Source organism: Cavia porcellus, unplaced genomic scaffold (assembly GCF_034190915.1).
Source record: "Cavia porcellus strain 051 isolate PalLab524CR breed Dunkin Hartley unplaced genomic scaffold, mCavPor4.1 scaffold_5, whole genome shotgun sequence".
NCBI classification, from domain to species: Eukaryota; Metazoa; Chordata; class Mammalia; order Rodentia; family Caviidae; genus Cavia; species Cavia porcellus.
The window spans coordinates 46,592,827-46,608,683 of NW_026947488.1; the positions used below are offsets into that span (position 1 = coordinate 46,592,827).

General features: G+C 43.6%; 2 long non-coding RNA genes across 2 annotated transcripts in view; both read right to left on the reverse strand.

The window, feature by feature from the left end:
• LOC134476062 (uncharacterized) overlaps window positions 1-15,857 on the reverse strand; it is a 99,092-nt gene that overhangs the window by 32,850 nt on the left and 50,385 nt on the right. The window lies entirely within an intron of this gene.
• Window positions 745-14,621, reverse strand: LOC134476061 (uncharacterized). The gene is made up of 3 exons (XR_010047506.1): window positions 14,454-14,621; window positions 6,297-6,461; window positions 745-3,144 (listed from the first exon to the last, which is right to left on the reverse strand). It is a non-coding gene; the product is annotated as an uncharacterized LOC134476061 (long non-coding RNA).

Sequence of the window (15,857 nt, forward strand, 5' to 3'; positions counted from 1 at the left end):
AGCAGAGCTAGCCTCCCGAAAAGGAGGCTGAGTCGTTCTCCAGTGAAGAGTTGCTTCTGTGTCCGGGTTTGTCTCAGAAGACGGCATTGCCTGAGTAGGAACTCAGAGACGGGATCTTTCATTTTGGGAAACTCAGCCTGCAATTTCTAGAATAGGGATTGCTTCATCACTAGCCCACCAAATGCCATGGAGAAACTCCATGGACTAGTATACAGTCACAAAAGCAGATTTTGTGTGTGTGTGTGTGTGTGCATGTGTGTATTTACAAGCATAATGTGCCATGTGTATTTTCTATGAAATTTAATCTTCACAGCAAGTCCATGTTATTGCTCACACTTTAGAGGTGAAGAAATATAGAGACAGTGGGGTGCTGTGCTGGTAAATATTCACAATGGACTCTACATAAAAAAGAAAAAATACCCAATGAGTAAATTTGACCAACTTTTCATTATATCTAAAATATTTTAAACCACCAACATGCAATCAATGAATGCAGTCAGGAAAAGATATGCATAATCAGCTTCTTGGAACTGGTTTCAACACACCTCCAGACAGGGAGGTTGCTGTCTTCTCAATGTCACTGAGCATGTCTCGATGCTAAATTTTGAATACAGGTCAGACTGGCTCCAAAACCCACACTCTTAACCACTAACAAACCATAGCCTCTGCCAACAAGAAAGGCCCCCACCAATTAGCGGGTTGTTTGGAGTGCTTATCTTAATTAATCAGGCAATTTCACATTTAATCACAATGGTATTTATTGGCACAGATGAAATAACAGCATGTCTTGATCACTTTTTGTCTTCCTGCATTTAAACACCTGGGTGCTGCAGACAGCCATAGACGCTCACAGGATTTCATGGAATTGGATAGGCCTGCATTCGAGGACTGAGAGATGTCCTTCAAGGCTGAGGCGACTACTGGACAGGAGATAGATGAGAGCCAGATTGGAGGCTTGGCAGAGAAGGGGGAAGAAGATTCGTTTAGCAGTGTGCTTCCATTTGCCTTTTCTCTTAAACTGATGCAGGTACTCAGCTCTGAGTAGAGCATGGCTGGTGACAGCACCTGCTGAGAACTCGTTTCCCTTCTTTGCTGCATTAGAACACCATGAGTCACCCTGGTTTGGCTTTCAAGTAACAGGCAGAGACCCGAGAGACAGGCAGATCAATGCCTGCAGCTACTCAGGAAGACTGACCTCTCACTTCTTTGTATCTAGGTCAAGGGTGCAGTTTGCAATTTCACTAACTTCTGAAGGAAAAGAAATTGCAACCTTCTGTCTGCCCGATGTCATCAAACTGACTGACCCAGGAGATAAAGAGGGTGGTTGGGTCCCTCTGTAAGAAGTCCACAGGAAAACCAGTCAGTGCCTTAAGCCACAGTTGGACCCCAGGGCCTGGTACGATCACTGGTTAAAACAAGCCTTTATCTGGGCCAGACATAGCACATTTATATCCATAGTCTTATTTGAACCTCATCAATTCCCCCAAGAAGACAGTTTTTAATGTCCATGTTCAAAAAAAGAGAACCTGAATACATCTCTGACCTGGAAGGGAGCTCCCTGTCTGCTCTGATAATTTAGCTGTACACAGACGTGTGCACAGGTGAGAGAAACAGCAGAGGGGGCTGACAGTGATGGGCAGCAGGAAGGACAGGGCAGTGTGACTTGGTGCCCGAGACCCAGGATGCACTGCACTGACCAGACCCCAGGACTGATTGCTGGGGAATCTGAACTTCAGCAGGGGTACGTGGGGTACCCCTGGTCTTGCTCTAGCACTGACTAGAAGACAAGAGACAAAGAAAGTGGTCCCCAGAGTCAGCTTGTCAGGCACATAGCAGGACACAGGGCAGAGGCCACATCTCAGGGGAAACATAGAGATTATCCAGCAGCACATGAAGGGACTTTTCCAAATCTGCAGAGTGAGCTTTTGTGGAGCCTGAAAGAAAACATAGCATCCTGGTCCTGAAGAAAGATGCTGGGCATATAGAGCCTTGAACAAGCCACTTCTGGTCCTTTGCTCTTGGTTTTTTCACCTTTAAAATGAGTTATTAGATTTAGTCAATTATGAGACAGTGAACTTAAATACTTAGAATTCTCAGCCTTCTTCAAATGCTATTATTCACAAATGCCTTGCTAAAATTGGAATTGATTTCTCTCTTCTCTCTTTGAACATAAAATGCTTAGGGCATGTTACACCAGAAAACAACAGAACTGCACCACAGTGTGACAGCTCCCAAGCCTCCCTGGGGCAACCCAAAGAGCAGGAATAAGAGGTGGAGAATCCCTGACAACCAGCGCAGCAGCAGCAGGTGCTCTTCTGCTGGAGAAGGGTCCAGTGCAGAGATTTTGCCAGGGGCAGCACAGACCCCGCTTCCATGTCTACTGCAGGGAATGGGGGCTTCAGTGGGGTGGGCACTGGAGGGTGAATGGTAAAGCATCTAGATGCATAAACACATAGGCACAGACACACAAATGCATATGCACATGTGTTCCTACACATAGGTGTACAGACATGCACACATCCACACATGCACACGTATACATACATAGATACACACAACAACATACGCTGTATCTTTAGGATGAGCAGCATGTGCCGCACTGGGACTGCTGAATACTATGAAGCAAAGAGCAGCACAGATGCTTCGAGGACACCCAAGTTCCCCAAACACTATCTGTTCTAGACCCTGGGTAACCTATTTCACATTGAATGAATTCAGGGAGGTGGAAATTGCTGGTAAAATACATTGGAGATAGTTCCAACACATGTATGTTTATTCAAAAATAAAAGTATTTCTAAGGATTCATGTAAATGACATCAAACATGACCCCCATGTCTGGAATGTGCTGAGTTAATCTTTTGCTATGTACCTCCTTCTAAAGGGAGAACAATAGGCATTTTCATAGTCATTTTTCTGTAAGAGGGACAGTTGAAGGACAGATGTCAGTGAACCCGGATGCATCTGCACGCAGATAACCCCCTTCTCTGTGTGTCCTGGCTGGCGGCCCCTCTCACCCCAGGCCCAGTCCTCCTGAAGTTGTTGCTTCCCCATCCAGAGGCGGCCTCCTCCGTCTCAGTCTGAAGCTGACCTCTGTCCACTGCACTGTGCTCAGCCAAGTGTCCAGGCATTAATGGTCCAGGACTCCTGCTTAAATCATAGGAGAGAGAAGTAGGAGAAATTCCTGGGGTTTCTGACCCCCTTAGTGCAGTTCTGGGATACACTCCATATGGAATCTCAGGAGTCACCTCAGTTGCTCTCCAGGCTAACCAAGCATCAACACACTCCCTCCCCTTCCCTCCTCTCCCCTTCACTTCCTTCCCTCCTTCCCCTTCCCTTGTCTTCTCTTTCTACTTCCCTTTCGCCTCCTTTGTTCCTTCTTTCCTTCCTTCTTCCCTCCTTTCCTTTCTTACCACACTTCCTCATTGCCCTTCCTGAAATTCCCCCCCACCCCCCACTCCCGCCAGTTCGCCTTCATTCAAAATCTTGCCTAAGGCCTGTTTTTGGAAAACTTTTTGTACAAATCAGAAAAAGATGCATCCTCCTCTGGGCTGGTTTGCAGTATGTTGGGCAGAGCACAGACTGAATTTCAATCCCTGCCCCCTGTGCAATGCATGACACACAGTAGGTGTATGTGGCATAGTAGGTCCCTTCCACTACTTTTGAAATTTTGACACTAATTTTCTCACTATCCATTCATGACTTGCAAGTGACCTCGGACATTTTAGGGAGATTTTGTCTTAAAGGGTTGTGTACATTTAGAGGGAAGATACCATTTTTAACCTCATTAATAAAAACAGATACAAGTTTGATAAGCTGAACCAGACCCTTGGCCAGTTTAAAGCAGCCTGTGAGGGAGTTCAAATGCCCACTGGAACACCTGTAGAACAAGCCGCCTGGGGAGGGAAATGTTGCCTTGAGCCCAGAGCTGTTCCTTCAGGAGCTCCCTGGGAGTCCAGCCCTCCAGTAATGAGGGCATGAGAGATCATTCAAGGACACGGAGCTTTGCCGAGTCTGGGCTACTGGCTTGCCTGCGTTACCCGAACTGATTCGCTAATTCAGTGAAACAAACGGTTTGACTAATATTTTTGCCCTGAATCAACCAGTTATTTGGGCACCCTGCAAACACTGGCTTTCTGTGAAAGAAGATCCATGACAAACATCAGCTCTGCTCCGACAGACACACGCAGTGTGATGCAAAGTGTGCTTTGAGAATAATGGTAAGAAGATGGCTTGAAGTGTGCTACTGTTGGGAAGAGAGGGAGAGCAGGAGAGAGAGGCAGAGACAGAGACAGAAAGAGACAGAGCCAGAGAGAGAGGCTTTTATTACTATTTGAGCTTGAAAAGAAACTGACCACTGGCACTTGGAGTAGGTGTCAGCGTGGCTACGTGTGTATCTGTTTAAAATCTAGTAACATCATGATACAGAAAATGATCACATCCTAACCAGCTGTTTTGAAACTGTGTGGTGAAATCCTGTCTGCTTGAGCTCTGTCCCTGACCTGGCTTTCAGCAGGCCATGAGCATGGGCTGAACCTACGCTCTGCACACCAGAGAGAACCTGAAAGTGGCCTCCGCTTGCATAGCAGCAAAGCCTCCCTCCCGGGTGGCACTTCTGGGCCCCAGCTGCCAGAGCCAGGAAGGCTGATGGAGCAGTGAGCTCTGCGGATAGGTGATTGATGGAAGTGAGCTTCGAGGCCCAGGAGTAAATGAGTCAGCTGCGTGGAGCAGGAGCGATGAAACAGGGGTATTCTCCTGAATTCTTGCTTATTTTGGGACAGTATGATGCTCTTCTCAGAGAGAGCAAATAAAGTGCTGGTGGAGGGAGACAGGCTTATGTAACCCATTGCTAAAACAAGTGGGTGACGTCACCGAGGGAATCAACACCTTAATTAAAGAAGTTAAATAGAATAGATGTAAACACAGCTGGCCTCCTGTCCGTGTGGTCAGCTGCTGTCCTCAATGTTTCCACTCACTGGCTGTGTGAACTGGGGCAAGCCTGCTGGCCTCAGTTTCCTCAAATAGAAAACGAAAGGGTTGCCCAAGGCAGTGACCCAAGCACTTTCCTGATCCAGTGGACCTAAAGCTCCTGAATATCCATGATCGGCATTTTAATTCTGGATGTAATGACAACAGTTGCTAATATTTATTGAATGCCTTCCCGCATCAGGCACCATTCTCGATGCTTTAACAATATTATAGCAGAACACAGAATTTCGTTGTTTTCTTGGAACAACTTCAGCAGATACCGAATGTAACTATCCTGATTTTGCGTATGAGGAGGCTGAGGCTCCAAGGCTAAGCCCCTTGGACGATGTCAGGTGCAACCAGGAAGGGCTCATCAGGAATGAGGGCACAAGTTACAGCTGAGAATAATAGAATATAGGGGCTCTTTGTGGAGCAAAGAGAGAATGGTCCGGCTAGCAGGACCAGCAACAGCAAGGAGCTGAAGTGGGCACAGGAACCTGGGCATCATTGGAGCTGGGGGAGGGTAAAGCAGAGAGAGCAGAGAAAACAGGACACCAGGGAGGAGCTGTGGCCCCAGCATGGTCTCCAGTGGAACCAGAGAGACGCTAGAAGTGAGAGGAATAAACACCCCAGGCCCCTTCACTCTCCCCCTGCCCTCTGACATTCTGCTAAAACTGCTACTGCCTGACACACCCTCCTGGGGCAAAAGCAGGGCAGGAGAGAGGAGAGAACAGAACCAGGAGTCAGTGGAGAGGTAGCAGGAAAGGAGAGCCAAGACCTTGCTCCCTGGTTCCCTCTGGGTCTAAACACTGCACCTTCTCACTTGGTCCATGGTGACAGATGCACTAGAAACAAAGATGCTCATTCTACTCTATAACTGGATCGTAGCAACTGGGGAAACCCTGACTTCCTGGCCAGCTGATGTCCAGGTGGTTCCAGTTGTTGATGTTAATAGCATCACAGCAGCTCCTGTCACAGTGGCCTGACTATGCCAAAGAGAATTTGCCCTGGGGGCATATCAGTAGTCTGTCAGTGTCGCAGGAATGCAATGCTATATGGCTTCTCAGGCTTGTCATAAATAATCTAATAATGTTTAGCTTTGCAATATGAATTCCTAGAACGAAGCAAGCTCAGATAGCCACAAACACGTGTAGAGGCATACACTGAGGTCTGCTGTTCCGAGCATGGGCCCTACATACTCCCAACCTGCGCTCGCACCCATCTGTCTCTCTCTCCCCCCACACACATAGGGCCGGTGGGCTTGCCACCCCCCCACACACACACAGTCCCTCCCCACCAGGCCGCTGCCTCAGCCCGCAGCTACTTCTTACTTCACGTGGTGAAACCAGATTCCTTCTCCAGGAAGCCGATCAAAGTCCAGCTCTCCGGGAAGCCTTCCTTATTTCCCTGCGTGAGCTCTTATCTTCATTTCTTTGCACTGACTCCTGTAACCGTACTTAGACATTGTAAAGATTTCTGTTTGCTTCTGAACTGGACTGTGGACCCATGAGGAAGTATGTTAGTTAAAAAAAAAAAAAGAGGAACAACATGAGCTAACATTTATTTAGCACTTACTTAACAGTAAGCACATACATCCATTCAGTTAACCTTGGTAGGAAGCCTAGGACACAGGTATGATTTCTTCCCATTTTCCAAATGAATAAACTGAGACCTAGAAAGATGGACTTGCCTAAAAGTTTACCTAAATTTATGAATGCTTTTGAAAGTCCTGTAAGTGAACAAGGTCTCTCAACTAAAATATGTGGAAAACAGAGGTTTTATCGTGGTTGATACTAAGTAAATACTTCTCAGGATTGATGAAAATAAAGAAGACAGCTGTGAATGCTCACAAAAAGATTAGTACAAAGCAAATGAAAATTCAGACAGTAACAGCTACATGAATTCCAAAAAGTCATCACGAAGTATGAAACACTATCTGGTATCTGAATCTTGGATGGGGTTCTGAAGGCACCCAAAAATAATCCTCTGGCTCTTGAAAAATATTCCCTGAGAAAATCATAATTCCACTCAAAAGCCAAGATGTTCATCTGCTGAGTCATTAAACATAACAGGACAATACTAGGCATCACTCATCTCAAAAATGCACGGGGATGAGCAAAGCTCCCACACCAGGTTTTAGTATCTTCCAGTTCGCAAATCTTTGGGTGGCTAAGCTCTGTTGAGTTTGTTCTCACACTTGTTTTATAAATGTGCCTGTGTGTGCATGTTTGTGTGTATTTCCGACTTAGTAAAGAAACGTGGGGTGAAAAAACAAAGTAGAAGTTCAAGATATGGAAAACAGAGATTCGGTTCCAACGTAAGATGAGACTGCAACATTTTTCCCAACTGCATGTAAAGAAGAATGCCAACTCGGGGACTCCTGCCACCGTGTGCACACACAGAACAGAAACGGCCCTGTCCTCACCTGAATACTCCGTGATACCACAATTCTAGACCACAGAAGAAAAACAAAAAGACTAGCTTTCAGTTTTAGATTGGCCAAGATACCTTCGGGTCGATGTAAGTGTGGTAGGATATTCCTATCCCACCTGCAATCAGTTATATTCCATAGATTGGTATAGTGAAATGCAGCCTGCCAGAAACATGAGCAGAGAACAATTTCCATTTCAAGATTCTTCTTGTTCTGTTTTTTTACTGGATATCTCCGCTCATTTCCAGCACAGGGTCCCTAAGAATCAATGGATGATGTACAACAGTTATGAAAGGCTTCTTAGGGAAGTTTGAGCTCTGACAAATTCCCCTGATTGCTACTGGGAAATGAATGCTACTGAATATAATTCCTCACAAGGCCACCAGTTACAGCTACACGTCACTCAACCAGCATGAAGTTTCTCACCAACTTTCCCCTGCCTACCTTAGGAAGGCCCTAAGTCTTGCCCTCCACGTTTGAGCTGCCGTCAGCATTTCAGTCTTTACTTTCCCAAATCCCTGGCTGCACCATATGTAGCTAAGAGGTCCCTGCTCAATACTTCCTGGGAGATTCAGCACTACCAGGTACTCCCCAAAGCAACCAGTTTTCATAAGAAATGTGATTTTTAACATTTCAAAGTACAACACTCAATTCACTTGTTAAGAGTCAAATCAGAACGGGGCTGAGGATTTAGCTCAGTGGCACAGCACCTGCCTGGCAAGTTTGAGGTCGTGAGTTCCATTCCCAGCACCATTAAAAACACATTGTGCCTCGTCCTTACTTCATGATTTAACACTGATTGATATTCCTATGCATTCAGGAGGCATCTCTTAACACAATCCCCTTACTCCTGAGGGCCCCCAAGGACCTGAATCTGGTCTTGAACAGATCAAGATCTTTCCTACCTACCGTGTCTTGCCTCTCCTCGCCCCTGCTGCAGCAGGCTCCCTCCAATCCCATCGGCGGCACTGTGTGTCTACCCGGCCTCTGCTTACTTTTCTGTAAAGACTCAGCCCTCCCCACCTTAGAGAGTCGCTGTCATGATTGACATCTATGCCCTCTTACTATACGCCAGGCATTCTTTAAATGCTTTGCATGCATTTCTCATTTAAGCCTCAAATATGTTTTTATTATCTCCACTTAGATTAAGAACTTGAAGCTCAGGGTGACTAAGTAGCTTGCTCAAATCCACATAGCTAGTAAGTAAGAGAGGTGAAAACAAACAGGGATTCTCCCTCTCCACCGTGGCAGCTTCCCAGACTCTATTCCCCCACGGCAGTCCTGTCTCACTTTGTTCTGATCTGTCAGTTGTCTTTTAACCCGTCTGTCTGTACTGTGGGACTGCAAGGCCCTGAGTGCTCAGCCCTTTGAGAACCTGCTAGCATTGGGGGAACCCCTTAGGCCCCAGGAGTTAAAAGGTAAAGGGGAAAAGAGTTCTTCCAATAACCCTGGAGTCACTGTCAGAATCTGGGATGACGTTTTCCAGGGCTCTTCATATTTTCCATGGTAGCCTAACCCAGTTTCCCACTTTTCCTCATTAATGTTCAGTTCCATTGCAGGGAAACAGCATGACCCATGCCTGGGAAGGCTGTGTGCGTTATGGTACATAAAAAAAGAAGCCTTACAAATAGCAAGTGTTTTGAAAACCCTTTACTATATTCCCATCTCCCCTACCTACCTCCACCCAAAAAAAGCTGGAGTTATGAAACACATGCTAAATATTGAGCCATTAAACTTAGGAATATTGAGGGAACTGTTTTCTCAAAAGCTTATTTTTTTCAGGTCTCCTTGTTTTGCCCTGAGTGTTTTTAGCAGTTCAAACAGGTTGGGTTGCCCACAAGGAGTAGGGCACAGGTTTTTTCCACCCTGTAGCTAGAGGCATTCATTCCCACTTTAAACTTCTCTAAATTTATGTGCCAGTATTTTCCAGGGAGATGTATTTGTAGATATCTTCAGGGTAGAGCTGGACATTCGCAGTATTGACGGAGACGGGGAGATGACAGCTGGGCAAATTCGAGGTTTCAAGCTTCATCCTTAGCCTGACCTCTGGCAGCAATAGAAACGTTTGCACTTTGCAAAGCTTGTTATTCTCTGCATGTGTGAGCGTGTGTGTATGTATATGTGTGTGTGCGTGTAAAACGGGGTAGGATTTGGCTTTTGAGACTACCATAAGAACTGATGAGCTGAGGCAGTCCATGCTTGCTCCCATTCTGTTTGACCTCTGAAAAAGACCCTGACACAAAGTCTTACGTTATTGTCAGATCTCTTTTTTTTTTTTTTTTTTTTTTTTTTTTTTTTTTTTTTTTTTTTGTCTTTTTCCTTTTTATCGGTACCAGGGATCAAACTCACGACTGCCTGCTTGCAAGGCAGGTGCTTATGCCGCTGAGCTAAACCCCCAGCCCTTATTGTCAGATCTCTTTATGGCTTTTATGATTCTGAGTATCTCTTTCTACTCCTCTTCTCCATGGCGCCACTATTGAGATTTTCTAGCATAAATCTACCATTTTTCATTTTTTCTTTATTGGAGGAGGAGGAAGGAGATCCAGTTTACTGAGATATTTATTGCATGATTTTGACAGATGTATGTAGTCAGGTAGCTGCACCACAACCACGGTACAGAATAGTTCCTTTGCTCCTGTGCTGTGCTGTTTCTGCATAGCCAGTCTCTTCCGTAATCCCCAACCTCCAGAAAGCACTGTCAGATTTTTGTCCTGACAGCTTGACTTTTTCTAGAATGTTCTACAAGTGGAAGCATACATGATGCAGTGTTTTTGTGTCTGGTTTCTCCCATGCAAAATAATGTATTGGAGATTTGTGCATACGGCTGCATGTGTCAATAATTAGTTATTTTTTCCTATTCTTAATAGAATCCCATTGACTAAATGTGCCACAACAAGTCACTGGTACCTCATTGAGTGTTTCTATATTTTATCAACTATGACTAGGGCTTCTATAAATGGCTAGATATAATTTTTGTGTGAGCCTTCTCATTTCTCTTGGTGAATGCTCAGAGGGTGAGATTGCTGTTTTATATGGTAAATATATATATATATATATATATATATATATATATATATAACTTTACCAGAAGGTACCAAAAGTTGCCACAGGTAATTTGTCAGTTCTTCATTCACTTAAAAACTTCAAAACACTTCAACAGAGTTCCTGACCCTGTTCATTAATGCCAAAATTCACGTTGGGGAGCAATATATAAATGACATGAGTACAAGCACAGTACCTGAACTGCAGACAGTTCATGGTTTACAGTGATGCAGATGTGTGCACGTACAGTCATTCTGTTTATCACTATCATCAGAAGATTTAATAGATTTCATGAAGCATTTGACACTCAAGCATAAGATAAGCTTGGCCTCAGATGATTTCACCCAACTCTAAGGTAAGTGTGCTAAGTGAGTTTAAGGTAAACTGAGCTAAGTTGTAGTGTTATGACCTTACATATGTTAAATTCATCAAAATTTATAATATTTTCAATTTTTAATGGGTATATCAGGTTGTAACCTCATTGAAATTCAAAGATTATGGGGAATTATCATTTTCCAGAATTTTTAGGCTGTCCTTTGTCACAGAATTATGGCCAGAAAGCATTAACTAATTTCCTCTGGATGACTGTGTCCCCAAGTGGTGCATAAGTATTTCTGCCTCATGGGAGAGCCACATCTATTATTAGCACCTATTTCCCCATTTCCAGGAGGAGATGGTAAAACCTGAGGAGTTGAATAATGACCTTGAATTTAGATGTGCTAGTACCTAATTCTTACTGTTACTTACTAGGTAATTTAGGTACATTAACTTGATCCTCTGAGACTCAATTTCCCAAAGTCCAGGATAGGATTCCCTATTGATTCAATTCCTTCCTTGGGGTAAAGAAAATTAAAAAGTAGGAAGAGTGTCATACAGGGGCATTGTATGTCTTGACAGTGTCAAGACATCATGGGCCCGGGCACCTTTCTTCCCAAGTATGACAGAGGTCATTATTATACCATTCCCTAGATAGAGACTCTCATAAAGAGAGGTTACATGACCAGCCCTACAAAATACGATGAGTCAGAAGAGTTCAAAGAGTCCTTGGAACTCTTGACAATCTTTTTGAAGATGCTCACTGCCCCACTGAATCCCTTCCTTCTAGAATAACTGCATAGTTGAAAATACCATGGAGCATAAATCTCAGCACTTAATAAGTGAGCTCATCTATGCATAGGACATGTTACCTTTAGGTGTCCTTTTCCCCACAATCAAAATTCTTTAAGAAACAGGTCTAAGATGGCCTTTAAGAGATCAAATGAAGGAGGAGATCCTGAGCTGTGTTATAGACTCGACCTACCCACATCCTCTAGAGTTTTCTTAGTCTTGCTGTGTTCAATACCCTAACTTCCTGTGGCCCACAACTGCATCTTTTCCACGGGCCTGCTGGTGGACTTAAAACCCGTGTTGCTCTGAATGCTACCAATCTCTGTGGCTGGCGACTCACCTCCTACAAGGGAAAGCCCTTGCCATTGACGATGAGTGTCAAGATTTTCAGCCTGGAATAACACCGAGGTATGTATTCTGTGTAATTTTCCACTTTCCTCAAAGGTTTGAACTTCAGTCACCTGTGTGGAAAGTGCCTGAAGAGTCCACCTGGGTTTCCTAACTTTTCTCATCCTGTCAGCCTCTTCCTTTCCCTAACCTGCCCCTTGTGCAACCCAAATGAACTACTTGCTTTCAAACTCTTGCCCTGGGTTGCTTCTGGGAAGTCTAGATGAAGATGGTCATCAACATTTATATTTACATATATGTACACATTTTTTTCCTGAAGGCATCCATAGTCTTTCTCAACTTCTAAAGAAATGTATGACTCACCTCAAGTAATTAAGAACACTGGGGGCCGCCTCTCTCTGCGGCTTCCGGAGTGGAGAGGAGTGGTTGGGGCCAGGACCAGAAGAGAGCCAAGGCGCTTCTTCCCTCTTCGCGTCTCTTTCCTTGGAGGTGTGGGCTGTGATGGTTGTGTGGGACATCTAACCTTTGACCACTCTGCCCTGCACCTTACCTGGGGGCTGGAGACCGACCCTGGGGAAATCTAACCCCAAGGAGCACAGTGCTACTGGGCTTCTGGGTCTTCCATGCAGGTCTCAACTTGGTGTCTGCTTTCTTTTGCTCCACGTCTCCTCTTCCCACCCTGTTTTTATGCCTTTCCAGTTCCAATAATAATAATAATAATACACTTTTGTAACACATTCTTTTACTCCTTCAAGAATCCTCTTTTCCTCCTTATTTGTGTCCCTTTCTAGAGACGGGGTTAATAATACTGATAATAACAATAAAAAGGACATTACTAACACATTATTTTACCTCTTTGAAAATTTCCTCTCCCCACTCCTTATAACTCACTTCTTTCACAAGCCTCTGAGTGTTACTCACTTATTCACCTACTCACAAACCACCCTGCAAGAACCTTAAATTTATGCACCTTAGTGTTTAATCACAACTGTTGTTTATACTATTGTTTATAACTAAGGACAAATAATTCCCAAAGATATTTTGGCTTAAAGTAATATTGGAACACATGCAGAAGATATAGGTTTTATATTTTCAAGAAACTTAAATAATTCTAAGTACCATAGGTAAATTTTCAGTCAAAGCAGTAAGGAAAAAGAGTTAATTGCTGAGTATTCTTCTAATAAAACTTATGTTTCATCACACAAATGAGGCTCTGATGACTGAATTTATATATGAATACATAATCTTACATGTAGACCAAAGACAATTACAAATCTTATAAGCATATAGGGCAGGCACAATTGCTTTTAACTGTCTATAAAAGAAGAGGTGTGGACCTTTTTAGAAAGGGTTAGCAGCTAGGGGGTAACACTCAAATAGTTTTACTTGCTAATTTATGACCTGTGATTCTCTTAGTGGTACTTTGTCTTCGAGCTAGTTCTCATGCACTGAACACACACACACACACACACACACGGCTTTCAAATGAAACGCACAATATGTTTTCAGGTCCGGTATCACTATCAAGGAATACGAAACATAAGGCAGACAGTCTGAGCTTATTTTCTGCTTTCAAGGAGCTGCCAAAATGTACAAAAGGAAACACTTTGATTCACAGCGGGGCTTTTTGTCAGTTTACCTGATCTGAAATTCAACACTGTCATAACTCTTAACATTCTCACTTACTTGCCTGAGGAAAGAAGTGGGGGGACTCTTTTTCCCTAGCACAGGGCTACTGTCTGTTTGACAAAGCCCGTGTTTGATCTTCATGTGTCTAAGCCTAGCCAAGAAACACAGATCAAATCCCACTTCTGTGATGGGGGGAGAAAAACAGCCTTGCAGTTTACTAAAGAAATGTTGTGAATGCGGCCGTTGCAATGGGCGTATTGTCAGCTGGAACCACTGGCTCATGAATAGAATCCAGTCACTGAAAATTAGCAAGAGATGTGGACACCACCAGTTCCACAGTCGGGAAAGAAGAAATGTCTATGCTTAATTATGCCCACTTCCTTCAAGAACAATTGACAATCTAGCATCCTTTATAAACTAAATAACACCACTATGTTTTAAGCTGAATGAGCTAAAATCGCTCACTCACTGCCTGGCAGCCCCATGGATGCTTGCTCAGAAGGACACATCAGTTCTCAGAAGCACTTGCTTGCACTTCACAAACAGGGAAGATTCCATTTGCTATAACTACATTACACACAAGTCTGCTTAAAACACAAAAATCATCAGTGCTTCCAGCTTTGTTGGTAGGATTTTGTGCTGACTTGGAAGCATTTTTTGCTCTTTTGAAGAAAACTAGATTATAGCCAGGTATGGTGGTGCATGCCTGTCATCTCAGAATTCTGGGAGGCTGAGGCAGGAGCACTAGTTCCAGCCTAGTCTGGACAATTTAATAATTTGGTGAGACATTGCCTCAAAATAAAAAGTAAAAAGCCGGGAGATATAGATGAGTGAAAGGCTCTACCTTCAATCTCTAATCCCACAAAAAGAGTTGAATTGTGAGACTTATGATTTCACAGACACAGTTTTTCCTTTAATTAACTTTACTTACTCAAAATTTTCTCTTTTCTTTCTCCTTCATTCTTCCATTTTCTGTTCATCTTGTAATCGATCTGTAGTTTTTTTTTTTTTTTGAAGTACAAAATGAGCACACAAAATGGAACACAACTTGACTTTCACCAAGTGAACACAGTGTAGAACCAGATCCCTGGTTAAAAACAGAAAATCATCAGCACCAAAGAAGTCTCCATGTGACCACTGCTAGCCACTGCTTCCTCTAACAAATATAACTACTCTTTTAACTCCAGGGACCCATCTTGCCAGTTTTGAACTGTAGAAATAGAATTATACCAATGTAACCTTTGTCTCTAGCTGATTGCTATTGCTCAGTGTTAGCTTTGTAGGAATCACTGTGGCCTTAAAGGACAGCTCTGCTTTGTTCATTCGCATTGCTGGGTGCATATAAACCAACTGACACCACAATTTATTGATGCGTTATTGCATTTGTGTATATTTGGATGATTTCCAGTCTTTGCTTTTACAAATTGTGTTGCTATTAGAACTAGTGTTATGATGATCAAAAGCATGCACTTCTTTAGGATATATGTTGAGGTGTAGAATTGTTGGCTCCCGTGTTAAGTTTAATTTCGGTACACACTGTGAAATGGTCTTATAAAGAGCCTGGCACTTAGTGGTTTTTTTTTCATTTTAGTCATTCTTCCATGCATATTCTTTTGTTTTAGGGTCTTTTATTTAGTTAGCTAGTTTTTGTTTTCACTTCTTTTCTAGGCTTGTTTTGGTTTTAGTTTTGGGAACTACATGCTCTTGCAAAGAATGTCATAGATCCAAATGACCAGGCACTGCTCTTGGAAACTTAGCCTTGAAGCCAGGTGGAGAGAGAAAACAGTGCATACAATTCATAGTGGGGAGAGACACAATCAACAGAAGTACAGTGGACACCCCACAGAGGACTTGATCTACTCCCTAAGAGGTAAGAAAGGATCTCTAAGCTGGCTGAAGAGGAGTGAGAAGGGTTCAGAGTTGAAGGTAAATCATCAAATAAAGAAAGAGACCGATTAAAGGTTCTGAGTGGCTGCAGTGCTGGGCTCATGCTAAGGGACTGTGGGGAAAGCAGGCAGAAAGGTGAGTCCAAGGCCAGAGGGAACAGCTTGAGACTGCTACAGGAGAGAACTGAGCGTTTTTCCTATTAAGTCTTTGTAAGGTTACAAAAGTGGTTAAGCAGGAGAGATGGTGATTTGATCAGATTTTTAGGGAATGGTGTTTGTGACCATATTAAGTCTGCAAAGGCAGAAGTTACAGGTGACCATCACAGCTAACCTGCTGTCACAGGTGCTGTAGCTCACTGCTTATGGCCCTACCACCCATCACTATGGGTTCAGTCCTGCCCTAGAACTTACTGGTTGTATGATACTGGCCACTAGGCTTTGATTTTGTC